This window comes from Taudactylus pleione, unplaced genomic scaffold, assembly GCF_031769625.1.
Source record: "Taudactylus pleione unplaced genomic scaffold, aTauple2 ptg000317l, whole genome shotgun sequence".
Lineage (NCBI taxonomy): Eukaryota > Metazoa > Chordata > Amphibia > Anura > Myobatrachidae > Taudactylus > Taudactylus pleione.
In genome coordinates, this window is record NW_028284718.1 from 3,482,120 (window position 1) to 3,496,460 (window position 14,341).

Below are 14,341 nucleotides of genomic sequence, written 5' to 3' on the forward strand. Positions count from 1 at the left end.
AAAAATAAGAGCATACTTATTCAAATTTCAACTGTATTGTGGTATATTAGGAAAACTGCAGGTTCCCTACTGTCTAGATAGCTTTGAATGTTTTAAAAGAATAGTCTCATTTTGAAACACAAAAAGTTCAAAAATGAAAGTGCAAGGTTTTCTTTTGCCTTTCTTCTGTGTCTGGAAGCATGATTTGAACATTGCATATGACAAGTCTTTAGCTTCGTCCATGAGAGAAGTCCAAACTCTGTAGGCACTCACAAATCTTGTCCCTGCACTTTTCCTATATGCATACTTAGAAAACTATCTACTGGACCATAAGGAAATATTTTATTTATTCTACAAATTCATTTTTACATAAATGTATATGGTGTTTTTAAAAACAAAAAGCTATTTTCTTTAAATCAATTGAAAAATCAAAAGAAAAATGGTCAGGTAGGTGGCTTGTTGGTCTAGGGTTATGATTCTCGCTTAGGGTTGCGAGAGGTCCCAGGTTCAAATCGTGGACGAGCCCAAATTTTCAGATTCTTTGACATGGTTCCATTATCTTATTGAAGTCAATTTCCTGAGTGAATTTCAACTGAATTTTGTTTTTTCAAAACTCTCAAAATAGATTGGATTTACTTATTTGCAGAATTGATTTTTGTTTTATGTCAAACTGCTAATATTATTTGTAAGTACTTATCTGCACATAGCATGTGACATGTCTTGGGTTTTATCCATCAGAAAAACTCTGCTGGGCATCATAAAACTTTGCACAGCAATTTCCAAGCAGGTATACTTAGAAAAATATTGACTATTAGGAAATATTTTATTTATGATAATATTTCCTCCTTTTATACATTAGTGACTGCTTTAAAAGAATACAATTTTCACATAAAAACAGTTAAGAAATCAAATAAAATGTGCTTACTTGATGATTCTATGACTCTCACTTTGGGTGCGAGAGGTCCCGGGTTCAAATCCTGGACGAGCCCAACTTTTCAGATTCTTTGACATGGTTCCATTATCTTATTGAAGTCAATTTCCTGAGTGAATTTCAACTGAATGTTGTTTTTTCAAAACTCTCAAAATAGATTGGATTTACTTATTTGCACAATTGAATTTTGTTTTTTGTCAAACTGCTAAAATTATTTGTAAGTACTTATCTGCACATAGCATGTGACATGTCTTGGGTTTTATCCATCAGAAAAACTCTGCAGGCATCATAAAACTTTGCACAGCAATTTCCAAGCAAGTATACTTCGAAAAATATTTACTATTAGGAAATATTTCATTTATTCTAATATTTCCACCTTGTATACATTAGTGACTACTTTAAAATAATACAATTTTCACATAAAAACAGTTAAGAAATCAAATTAAACATGTTTACTTGATGACTCTATGATTCTCACTTTGGGTGCAAGAGGTCACGGGTTCAAATCCCGGACAAGCCCAAATTTTTAGATACTTTGACATGGTTCCATTATCTTATTGAAGTCAATTTCCAGAGTGAATTTCAACTGAATTTTGTTTTTTCAAAACTCTCAAAATAGATTGGATTTACTTATTTGCAGAATTGAATTTTGATTTTTGTCAAACTGCTAAAATTATTTGTAAGTACTTATCTGCACATAGCATGTGACATGTCTTGGGTTTTATCCATCAGAAAAACTCTGCTGGGCATCATAAAACTTTGTACAGCAATTTCCAAGCAAGTATACTTAGAAAAATATTGACTATTAGGAAATATTTTATTTATGCTAATATTTCCTCCTTGTATACATTAGTGACTGCTTTAAAAGAATACCATTTTCACATAGAAACAGTTAAGAAATCAAATAAACCACACTTATTTCAGTTGGCTCGTTGGTCTAGGGGTATGATTCTCGCTTTGGGTGCGAGAGGTCCCGGGTTCAAATCCCAGACGAGCCCTCTATTTCTTTTGTACGGTGCATCTCATGGTTTATATATATCTTCTTTTCTCAATTGGCTAAGTCAATAGCATCAACTGAGTTTTGTTTTTGCCATACTCCCAATAGAATTTGTACATACTTATGAATCTTGCCTTCATCATTTTTCAATTGCCTTTCTTCTATTTATGCATGATTTACACATAGCTTTTGACAAGTCTTGGGTTTTATCGATCAAACAAGTCCAAACTCTGTAGCCTTTTTTAAATCTTGTCATTGCACTTTCCAAATAAGCACACAAAGAAAACTATCAATAGAATCTTACGGAAACATTTTAGTTGTTCTAAAAATAAGAGCATACTTATTCAAATTTCAACTGTATTGTGGTATATTAGGAAAACTGCAGGTTCCCTACTGTCTAGATAGCTTTGAATGTTTTAAAAGAATAGTCTCATTTTGAAACACAAAAAGTTCAAAAATGAAAGTGCAAGGTTTTCTTTTGCCTTTCTTCTGTGTCTGGAAGCATGATTTGAACATTGCATATGACAAGTCTTTAGCTTCGTCCATGAGAGAAGTCCAAACTCTGTAGGCACTCACAAATCTTGTCCCTGCACTTTTCCTATATGCATACTTAGAAAACTATCTACTGGACCATAAGGAAATATTTTATTTATTCTACAAATTCATTTTTACATAAATGTATATGGTGTTTTTAAAAACAAAAAGCTATTTTCTTTAAATCAATTGAAAAATCAAAAGAAAAATGGTCAGGTAGGTGGCTTGTTGGCCTAGGGTTATGATTCTCGCTTAGGGTTGCGAGAGGTCCCAGGTTCAAATCGTGGACGAGCCCAAATTTTCAGATTCTTTGACATGGTTCCATTATCTTATTGAAGTCAATTTCCTGAGTGAATTTCAACTGAATTTTGTTTTTTCAAAACTCTCAAAATAGATTGGATTTACTTATTTGCAGAATTGATTTTTGTTTTATGTCAAACTGCTAATATTATTTGTAAGTACTTATCTGCACATAGCATGTGACATGTCTTGGGTTTTATCCATCAGAAAAACTCTGCTGGGCATCATAAAACTTTGCACAGCAATTTCCAAGCAGGTATACTTAGAAAAATATTGACTATTAGGAAATATTTTATTTATGATAATATTTCCTCCTTTTATACATTAGTGACTGCTTTAAAATAATACAATTTTCACATAAAAACAGTTAAGAAATCAAATAAAATGTGCTTACTTGATGATTCTATGACTCTCACTTTGGGTGCGACAGGTCCCGCGTTCAAATCCTGGACGAGCCCAACTTTTCAGATTCTTTGACATGGTTCCATTATCTTATTGAAGTCAATTTCCTGAGTGAATTTCAACTGAATGTTGTTTTTTCAAAACTCTCAAAATAGATTGGATTTACTTATTTGCACAATTGAATTTTGTTTTTTGTCAAACTGCTAAAATTATTTGTAAGTACTTATCTGCACATAGCATGTGACATGTCTTGGGTTTTATCCATCAGAAAAACTCTGCAGGCATCATAAAACTTTGCACAGCAATTTCCAAGCAAGTATACTTCGAAAAATATTTACTATTAGGAAATATTTCATTTATTCTAATATTTCCACCTTGTATACATTAGTGACTACTTTAAAATAATACAATTTTCACATAAAAACAGTTAAGAAATCAAATTAAACATGCTTACTTGATGACTCTATGATTCTCACTTTGGGTGCAAGAGGTCACGGGTTCAAATCCCGGACAAGCCCAAATTTTTAGATACTTTGACATGGTTCCATTATCTTATTGAAGTCAATTTCCAGAGTGAATTTCAACTGAATTTTGTTTTTTCAAAACTCTCAAAATAGATTGGATTTACTTATTTGCAGAATTGAATTTTGATTTTTGTCAAACTGCTAAAATTATTTGTAAGTACTTATCTGCACATAGCATGTGACATGTCTTGGGTTTTATCCATCAGAAAAACTCTGCTGGGCATCATAAAACTTTGTACAGCAATTTCCAAGCAAGTATACTTAGAAAAATATTGACTATTAGGAAATATTTTATTTATGCTAATATTTCCTCCTTGTATACATTAGTGACTGCTTTAAAAGAATACCATTTTCACATAGAAACAGTTAAGAAATCAAATAAACCACACTTATTTCAGTTGGCTCGTTGGTCTAGGGGTATGATTCTCGCTTTGGGTGAGAGAGGTCCCGGGTTCAAATCCCAGACGAGCCCTCTATTTCTTTTGTACAGTACATCTCATGGTTTATATATATCTGATTTTCTCAATTGGCTAAGTCAATAGCATCAACTGAGTTTTGTTTTTGCCATACTCCCAATAGAATTTGTACATACTTATGAATCTTGCCTTCATCATTTTTCAATTGCCTCTCTTCTATTTATGCATGATTTACACATAGCTTTTGACAAGTCTTGGGTTTTATCGATCAGCAAAAGTCCAAACTCTGTAGCCATTTTTAAATCTTGTCACTGCACTTTCCAAATAAGCACACAAAGAAAACTATCAATAGAATCTTACGGAAACATTTTAGTTGTTCTAAAAATAAGAGCATACTTATTCAAATTTCAACTGTATTGTGGTATATTAGGAAAACTGCAGGTTCCCTACTGTCTAGGTAGCTTTGAATGTTTTAAAAGAATAGTCTCATTTTGAAACACAAAAAGTTCAAAAATGAAAGTGCAAGGTTTTCTTTTGCCTTTCTTCTGTGTCTGGAAGCATGATTTGTACATTGCATATGACAAGTCTTTAGCTTCGTCCATGAGAGAAGTCCAAACTCTGTAGGCACTCACAAATCTTGTCCCTGCACTTTTCCTATATGCATACTTAGAAAACTATCTACTGGACCATAAGGAAATATTTTATTTATTCTACAAATTCATTTTTACAAAAAATGTATATGGTGTTTTTAAAAACAAAAAGCTATTTTCTTTAAATCAATTGAAAAATCAATAGAAAAATGGTCAGGTAGGTGGCTTGTTGGTCTAGGGTTATGATTCTCGCTTAGGGTTGCGAGAGGTCCCAGGTTCAAATCGTGGACGAGCCCAAATTTTCAGATTCTTTGACATGGTTCCATTATCTTATTGAAGTCAATTTCCTGAGTGAATTTCAACTGAATTTTGTTTTTTCAAAACTCTCAAAATAGATTGGATTTACTTATTTGCAGAATTGAATTTTGTTTTATGTCAAACTGCTAATATTATTTGTAAGTACTTATCTGCACATAGCATGTGACATGTCTTGGGTTTTATCCATCAGAAAAACTCTGCTGGGCATCATAAAACTTTGCACAGCAATTTCCAAGCAGGTATACTTAGAAAAATATTGACTATTAGGAAATATTTTATTTATGATAATATTTCCTCCTTTTATACATTAGTGACTGCTTTAAAAGAATACAATTTTCACATAAAAACAGTTAAGAAATCAAATAAAATGTGCTTACTTGATGATTCTATGACTCTCACTTTGGGTGCGAGAGGTCCCGGGTTCAAATCCTGGACGAGCCCAACTTTTCAGATTCTTTGACATGGTTCCATTATCTTATTGAAGTCAATTTCCTGAGTGAATTTCAACTGAATGTTGTTTTTTCAAAACTCTCAAAATAGATTGGATTTACTTATTTGCACAATTGAATTTTGTTTTTTGTCAAACTGCTAAAATTATTTGTAAGTACTTATCTGCACATAGCATGTGACATGTCTTGGGTTTTATCCATCAGAAAAACTCTGCAGGCATCATAAAACTTTGCACAGCAATTTCCAAGCAAGTATACTTCGAAAAATATTTACTATTAGGAAATATTTCATTTATTCTAATATTTCCACCTTGTATACATTAGTGACTACTCTAAAATAATACAATTTTCACATAAAAACAGTTAAGAAATCAAATTAAACATGCTTACTTGATGACTCTATGATTCTCACTTTGGGTGCAAGAGGTCACGGGTTCAAATCCCGGACGAGCCCACATTTTTAGATACTTTGACATGGTTCCATTATCTTATTGAAGTCAATTTCCAGAGTGAATTTCAACTGAATTTTGTTTTTTCAAAACTCTCAAAATAGATTGGATTTACTTATTTGCAGAATTGAATTTTGATTTTTGTCAAACTGCTAAAATTATTTGTAAGTACTTATCTGCACATAGCATGTGACATGTCTTGGGTTTTATCCATCAGAAAAACTCTGCTGGGCATCATAAAACTTTGTACAGCAATTTCCAAGCAAGTATACTTAGAAAAATATTGACTATTAGGAAATATTTTATTTATGCTAATATTTCCTCCTTGTATACATTAGTGACTGCTTTAAAAGAATACCATTTTCACATAAAATAGTTAAGAAATCAAATTAAACAGGCTTATTTCAGTTGGCTCGTTGGTCTAGGGGTATGATTCTCGCTTTGGGTGCGAGAGGTCACTGGTTCAAATCCCGGATGAGCCCTCTTTTTCTTTTGTACGGTGCATCTCATGGTTTATATATATCTTCTTTTCTCAATTGGCTAAGTCAATAGCATCAACTGAGTTTTGTTTTTGCCATACTCCCAATAGAATTTGTACATACTTTTGAATCTTGCCTTCATCATTTTTCAATTGCCTTTCTTCTATTTATGCATGATTTACACATAGCTTTTGACAAGTCTTGGGTTTTATCGATCAGACAAGTCCAAACTCTGTAGCCTTTTTTAAATCTTGTCATTGCACTTTCCAAATAAGCACACAAAGAAAACTATCAATAGAATCTTACGGAAACATTTTAGTTGTTCTAAAAATAAGAGCATACTTATTCAAATTTCAACTGTATTGTGGTATATTAGGAAAACTGCAGGTTCCCTACTGTCTAGATAGCTTTGAATGTTTTAAAAGAATAGTCTCATTTTGAAACACAAAAAGTTCAAAAATGAAAGTGCAAGGTTTTCTTTTGCCTTTCTTCTGTGTCTGGAAGCATGATTTGAACATTGCATATGACAAGTCTTTAGCTTCGTCCATGAGAGAAGTCCAAACTCTGTAGGCACTCACAAATCTTGTCCCTGCACTTTTCCTATATGCATACTTAGAAAACTATCTACTGGACCATAAGGAAATATTTTATTTATTCTACAAATTCATTTTTACATAAATGTATATGGTGTTTTTAAAAACAAAAAGCTATTTTCTTTAAATCAATTGAAAAATCAAAAGAAAAATGGTCAGGTAGGTGGCTTGTTGGTCTAGGGTTATGATTCTCGCTTAGGGTTGCGAGAGGTCCCAGGTTCAAATCGTGGACGAGCCCAAATTTTCAGATTCTTTGACATGGTTCCATTATCTTATTGAAGTCAATTTCCTGAGTGAATTTCAATTGAATTTTGTTTTTTCAAAACTCTCAAAATAGATTGGATTTACTTATTTGCAGAATTGATTTTTGTTTTATGTCAAACTGCTAATATTATTGGTAAGTACTTATCTGCACATAGCATGTGACATGTCTTGGGTTTTATCCATCAGAAAAACTCTGCTGGGCATCATAAAACTTTGCACAGCAATTTCCAAGCAGGTATACTTAGAAAAATATTGACTATTAGGAAATATTTTATTTATGATAATATTTCCTCCTTTTATACATTAGTGACTGCTTTAAAATAATACAATTTTCACATAAAAACAGTTAAGAAATCAAATAAAATGTGCTTACTTGATGATTCTATGACTCTCACTTTGGGTGCGAGAGGTCCCGCGTTCAAATCCTGGACGAGCCCAACTTTTCAGATTCTTTGACATGGTTCCATTATCTTATTGAAGTCAATTTCCTGAGTGAATTTCAACTGAATGTTGTTTTTTCAAAACTCTCAAAATAGATTGGATTTACTTATTTGCACAATTGAATTTTGTTTTTTGTCAAACTGCTAAAATTATTTGTAAGTACTTATCTGCACATAGCATGTGACATGTCTTGGGTTTTATCCATCAGAAAAACTCTGCAGGCATCATAAAACTTTGCACAGCAATTTCCAAGCAAGTATACTTCGAAAAATATTTACTATTAGGAAATATTTCATTTATTCTAATATTTCCACCTTGTATACATTAGTGACTACTTTAAAATAATACAATTTTCACATAAAAACAGTTAAGAAATCAAATTAAACATGCTTACTTGATGACTCTATGATTCTCACTTTGGGTGCAAGAGGTCACGGGTTCAAATCCCGGACAAGCCCAAATTTTTAGATACTTTGACATGGTTCCATTATCTTATTGAAGTCAATTTCCAGAGTGAATTTCAACTGAATTTTGTTTTTTCAAAACTCTCAAAATAGATTGGATTTACTTATTTGCAGAATTGAATTTTGATTTTTGTCAAACTGCTAAAATTATTTGTAAGTACTTATCTGCACATAGCATGTGACATGTCTTGGGTTTTATCCATCAGAAAAACTCTGCTGGGCATCATAAAACTTTGTACAGCAATTTCCAAGCAAGTATACTTAGAAAAATATTGACTATTAGGAAATATTTTATTTATGCTAATATTTCCTCCTTGTATACATTAGTGACTGCTTTAAAAGAATACCATTTTCACATAGAAACAGTTAAGAAATCAAATAAACCACACTTATTTCAGTTGGCTCGTTGGTCTAGGGGTATGATTCTCGCTTTGGGTGTGAGAGGTCCCGGGTTCAAATCCCAGACGAGCCCTCTATTTCGTTTGTACAGTACATCTCATGGTTTATATATATCTGATTTTCTCAATTGGCTAAGTCAATAGCATCAACTGAGTTTTGTTTTTGCCATACTCCCAATAGAATTTGTACATACTTATGAATCTTGCCTTCATCATTTTTCAATTGCCTCTCTTCTATTTATGCATGATTTACACATAGCTTTTGACAAGTCTTGGGTTTTATCGATCAGACAAGTCCAAACTCTGTAGCCATTTTTAAATCTTGTCACTGCACTTTCCAAATAAGCACACAAAGAAAACTATCAATAGAATCTTACGGAAACATTTTAGTTGTTCTAAAAATAAGAGCATACTTATTCAAATTTCAACTGTATTGTGGTATATTAGGAAAACTGCAGGTTCCCTACTGTCTAGATAGCTTTGAATGTTTTAAAAGAATAGTCTCATTTTGAAACACAAAAAGTTCAAAAATGAAAGTGCAAGGTTTTCTTTTGCCTTTCTTCTGTGTCTGGAAGCATGATTTGTACATTGCATATGACAAGTCTTTAGCTTCGTCCATGAGAGAAGTCCAAACTCTGTAGGCACTCACAAATCTTGTCCCTGCACTTTTCCTATATGCATACTTAGAAAACTATCTACTGGACCATAAGGAAATATTTTATTTATTCTACAAATTCATTTTTACATAAATGTATATGGTGTTTTTAAAAACAAAAAGATATTTTCTTTAAATCAATTGAAAAATCAATAGAAAAATGGTCAGGTAGGTGGCTTGTTGGTCTAGGGTTATGATTCTCGCTTAGGGTTGCGAGAGGTCCCAGGTTCAAATCGTGGACGAGCCCAAATTTTCAGATTCTTTGACATGGTTCCATTATCTTATTGAAGTCAATTTCCTGAGTGAATTTCAACTGAATTTTGTTTTTTCAAAACTCTCAAAATAGATTGGATTTACTTATTTGCAGAATTGAATTTTGTTTTATGTCAAACTGCTAATATTATTTGTAAGTACTTATCTGCACATAGCATGTGACATGTCTTGGGTTTTATCCATCAGAAAAACTCTGCTGGGCATCATAAAACTTTGCACAGCAATTTCCAAGCAGGTATACTTAGAAAAATATTGACTATTAGGAAATATTTTATTTATGATAATATTTCCTCCTTTTATACATTAGTGACTGCTTTAAAAGAATACAATTTTCACATAAAAACAGTTAAGAAATCAAATAAAATGTGCTTACTTGATGATTCTATGACTCTCACTTTGGGTGCGAGAGGTCCCGGGTTCAAATCCTGGACGAGCCCAACTTTTCAGATTCTTTGACATGGTTCCATTATCTTATTGAAGTCAATTTCCTGAGTGAATTTCAACTGAATGTTGTTTTTTCAAAACTCTCAAAATAGATTGGATTTACTTATTTGCACAATTGAATTTTGTTTTTTGTCAAACTGCTAAAATTATTTGTAAGTACTTATCTGCACATAGCATGTGACATGTCTTGGGTTTTATCCATCAGAAAAACTCTGCAGGCATCATAAAACTTTGCACAGCAATTTCCAAGCAAGTATACTTCGAAAAATATTTACTATTAGGAAATATTTCATTTATTCTAATATTTCCACCTTGTATACATTAGTGACTACTTTAAAATAATACAATTTTCACATAAAAACAGTTAAGAAATCAAATTAAACATGCTTACTTGATGACTCTATGATTCTCACTTTGGGTGCAAGAGGTCACGGGTTCAAATCCCGGACAAGCCCAAATTTTTAGATACTTTGACTTGGTTCCATTATCTTATTGAAGTCAATTTCCAGAGTGAATTTCAACTGAATTTTGTTTTTTCAAAACTCTCAAAATAGATTGGATTTACTTATTTGCAGAATTGAATTTTGATTTTTGTCAAACTGCTAAAATTATTTGTAAGTACTTATCTGCACATAGCATGTGACATGTCTTGGGTTTTATCCATCAGAAAAACTCTGCTGGGCATCATAAAACTTTGTACAGCAATTTCCAAGCAAGTATACTTAGAAAAATATTGACTATTAGGAAATATTTTATTTATGCTAATATTTCCTCCTTGTATACATTAGTGACTGCTTTAAAAGAATACCATTTTCACATAAAATAGTTAAGAAATCAAATAAACCACCCTTATTTCAGTTGGCTCGTTGGTCTAGGGGTATGATTCTTGCTTTGGGTGCGAGAGGTCCCGGGTTCAAATCCCGGACGAGCCCTCTATTTCTTTTGTACAGTACATCTCATGGTTTATATATATCTGATTTTCTCAATTGGCTAAGTCAATAGCATCAACTGAGTTTTGTTTTTGCCATACTCCCAATAGAATTTGTACATACTTATGAATCTTGCCTTCATCATTTTTCAATTGCCTTTCTTCTATTTATGCATGATTTACACATAGCTTTTGACAAGTCTTGGGTTTTATCGATCAGAAAAGTCCAAACTCTGTAGCCATTTTTAAATCTTGTCACTGCACTTTCCAAATAAGCACACAAAGAAAACTATCAATAGAATCTTACGGAAACATTTTAGTTGTTCTAAAAATAAGAGCATACTTATTCAAATTTCAACTGTATTGTGGTATATTAGGAAAACTGCAGGTTCCCTACTGTCTAGGTAGCTTTGAATGTTTTAAAAGAATAGTCTCATTTTGAAACACAAAAAGTTCAAAAATGAAAGTGCAAGGTTTTCTTTTGCCTTTCTTCTGTGTCTGGAAGCATGATTTGTACATTGCATATGACAAGTCTTTAGCTTCGTCCATGAGAGAAGTCCAAACTCTGTAGGCACTCACAAATCTTGTCCCTGCACTTTTCCTATATGCATACTTAGAAAACTATCTACTGGACCATAAGGAAATATTTTATTTATTCTACAAATTCATTTTTACATAAATGTATATGGTGTTTTTAAAAACAAAAAGCTATTTTCTTTAAATCAATTGAAAAATCAATAGAAAAATGGTCAGGTAGGTGGCTTGTTGGTCTAGGGTTATGATTCTCGCTTAGGGTTGCGAGAGGTCCCAGGTTCAAATCGTGGACGAGCCCAAATTTTCAGATTCTTTGACATGGTTCCATTATCTTATTGAAGTCAATTTCCTGAGTGAATTTCAACTGAATTTTGTTTTTTCAAAACTCTCAAAATAGATTGGATTTACTTATTTGCAGAATTGAATTTTGTTTTATGTCAAACTGCTAATATTATTTGTAAGTACTTATCTGCACATAGCATGTGACATGTCTTGGGTTTTATCCATCAGAAAAACTCTGCTGGGCATCATAAAACTTTGCACAGCAATTTCCAAGCAGGTATACTTAGAAAAATATTGACTATTAGGAAATATTTTATTTATGATAATATTTCCTCCTTTTATACATTAGTGACTGCTTTAAAAGAATACAATTTTCACATAAAAACAGTTAAGAAATCAAATAAAATGTGCTTACTTGATGATTCTATGACTCTCACTTTGGGTGCGAGAGGTCCCGGGTTCAAATCCTGGACGAGCCCAACTTTTCAGATTCTTTGACATGGTTCCATTATCTTATTGAAGTCAATTTCCTGAGTGAATTTCAACTGAATGTTGTTTTTTCAAAACTCTCAAAATAGATTGGATTTACTTATTTGCACAATTGAATTTTGTTTTTTGTCAAACTGCTAAAATTATTTGTAAGTACTTATCTGCACATAGCATGTGACATGTCTTGGGTTTTATCCATCAGAAAAACTCTGCAGGCATCATAAAACTTTGCACAGCAATTTCCAAGCAAGTATACTTCGAAAAATATTTACTATTAGGAAATATTTCATTTATTCTAATATTTCCACCTTGTATACATTAGTGACTACTTTAAAATAATACAATTTTCACATAAAAACAGTTAAGAAATCAAATTAAACATGCTTACTTGATGACTCTATGATTCTCACTTTGGGTGCAAGAGGTCACGGGTTCAAATCCCGGACAAGCCCAAATTTTTAGATACTTTGACATGGTTCCATTATCTTATTGAAGTCAATTTCCAGAGTGAATTTCAACTGAATTTTGTTTTTTCAAAACTCTCAAAATAGATTGGATTTACTTATTTGCAGAATTGAATTTTGATTTTTGTCAAACTGCTAAAATTATTTGTAAGTACTTATCTGCACATAGCATGTGACATGTCTTGGGTTTTATCCATCAGAAAAACTCTGCTGGGCATCATAAAACTTTGTACAGCAATTTCCAAGCAAGTATACTTAGAAAAATATTGACTATTAGGAAATATTTTATTTATGCTAATATTTCCTCCTTGTATACATTAGTGACTGCTTTAAAAGAATACCATTTTCACATAAAATAGTTAAGAAATCAAATAAACCACCCTTATTTCAGTTGGCTCGTTGGTCTAGGTGTATGATTCTTGCTTTGGGTGCGAGAGGTCCCGGGTTCAAATCCCGGACGAGCCCTCTATTTCTTTTGTACAGTACATCTCATGGTTTATATATATCTGATTTTCTCAATTGGCTAAGTCAATAGCATCAACTGAGTTTTGTTTTTGCCATACTCCCAATAGAATTTGTACATACTTATGAATCTTGCCTTCATCATTTTTCAATTGCCTTTCTTCTATTTATGCATGATTTACACATAGCTTTTGACAAGTCTTGGGTTTTATCGATCAGAAAAGTCCAAACTCTGTAGCCATTTTTAAATCTTGTCACTGCACTTTCCAAATAAGCACACAAAGAAAACTATCAATAGAATCTTACGGAAACATTTTAGTTGTTCTAAAAATAAGAGCATACTTATTCAAATTTCAACTGTATTGTGGTATATTAGGAAAACTGCAGGTTCCCTACTGTCTAGGTAGCTTTGAATGTTTTAAAAGAATAGTCTCATTTTGAAACACAAAAAGTTCAAAAATGAAAGTGCAAGGTTTTCTTTTGCCTTTCTTCTGTGTCTGGAAGCATGATTTGTACATTGCATATGACAAGTCTTTAGCTTCGTCCATGAGAGAAGTCCAAACTCTGTAGGCACTCACAAATCTTGTCCCTGCACTTTTCCTATATGCATACTTAGAAAACTATCTACTGGACCATAAGGAAATATTTTATTTATTCTACAAATTCATTTTTACATAAATGTATATGGTGTTTTTAAAAACAAAAAGCTATTTTCTTTAAATCAATTGAAAAATCAATAGAAAAATGGTCAGGTAGGTGGCTTGTTGGTCTAGGGTTATGATTCTCGCTTAGGGTTGCGAGAGGTCCCAGGTTCAAATCGTGGACGAGCCCAAATTTTCAGATTCTTTGACATGGTTCCATTATCTTATTGAAGTCAATTTCCTGAGTGAATTTCAACTGAATTTTGTTTTTTCAAAACTCTCAAAATAGATTGGATTTACTTATTTGCAGAATTGAATTTTGTTTTATGTCAAACTGCTAATATTATTTGTAAGTACTTATCTGCACATAGCATGTGACATGTCTTGGGTTTTATCCATCAGAAAAACTCTGCTGGGCATCATAAAACTTTGCACAGCAATTTCCAAGCAGGTATACTTAGAAAAATATTGACTATTAGGAAATATTTTATTTATGATAATATTTCCTCCTTTCATACATTAGTGACTGCTTTAAAAGAATACAATTTTCACATAAAAACAGTTAAGAAATCAAATAAAATGTGCTTACTTGATGATTCTATGACTCTCACTTTGGGTGCGAGAGGTCCCGGGTTCAAATC

The 14,341-nt window shown here is 32.3% G+C and overlaps 4 non-coding genes across 4 annotated transcripts; all 4 read left to right on the top strand.

Moving 5' to 3' along the window:
- Positions 1–1,836: 1,836 nt before the first annotated feature.
- On the top strand, positions 1,837–1,908 carry TRNAP-UGG (transfer RNA proline (anticodon UGG)). Its single transcript has one exon. It is a non-coding gene; the product is annotated as a tRNA-Pro (tRNA).
- A 6,622-nt stretch (positions 1,909–8,530) lies between these two features.
- Positions 8,531–8,602, top strand: TRNAP-UGG (transfer RNA proline (anticodon UGG)). The gene has a single exon. It is a non-coding gene; the product is annotated as a tRNA-Pro (tRNA).
- A 2,158-nt stretch (positions 8,603–10,760) lies between these two features.
- On the top strand, positions 10,761–10,832 carry TRNAP-UGG (transfer RNA proline (anticodon UGG)). The gene has a single exon. It is a non-coding gene; the product is annotated as a tRNA-Pro (tRNA).
- Positions 10,833–12,990: 2,158 nt separating this feature from the next.
- Positions 12,991–13,062, top strand: TRNAP-UGG (transfer RNA proline (anticodon UGG)). The gene has a single exon. It is a non-coding gene; the product is annotated as a tRNA-Pro (tRNA).
- Positions 13,063–14,341: the final 1,279 nt, after the last annotated feature.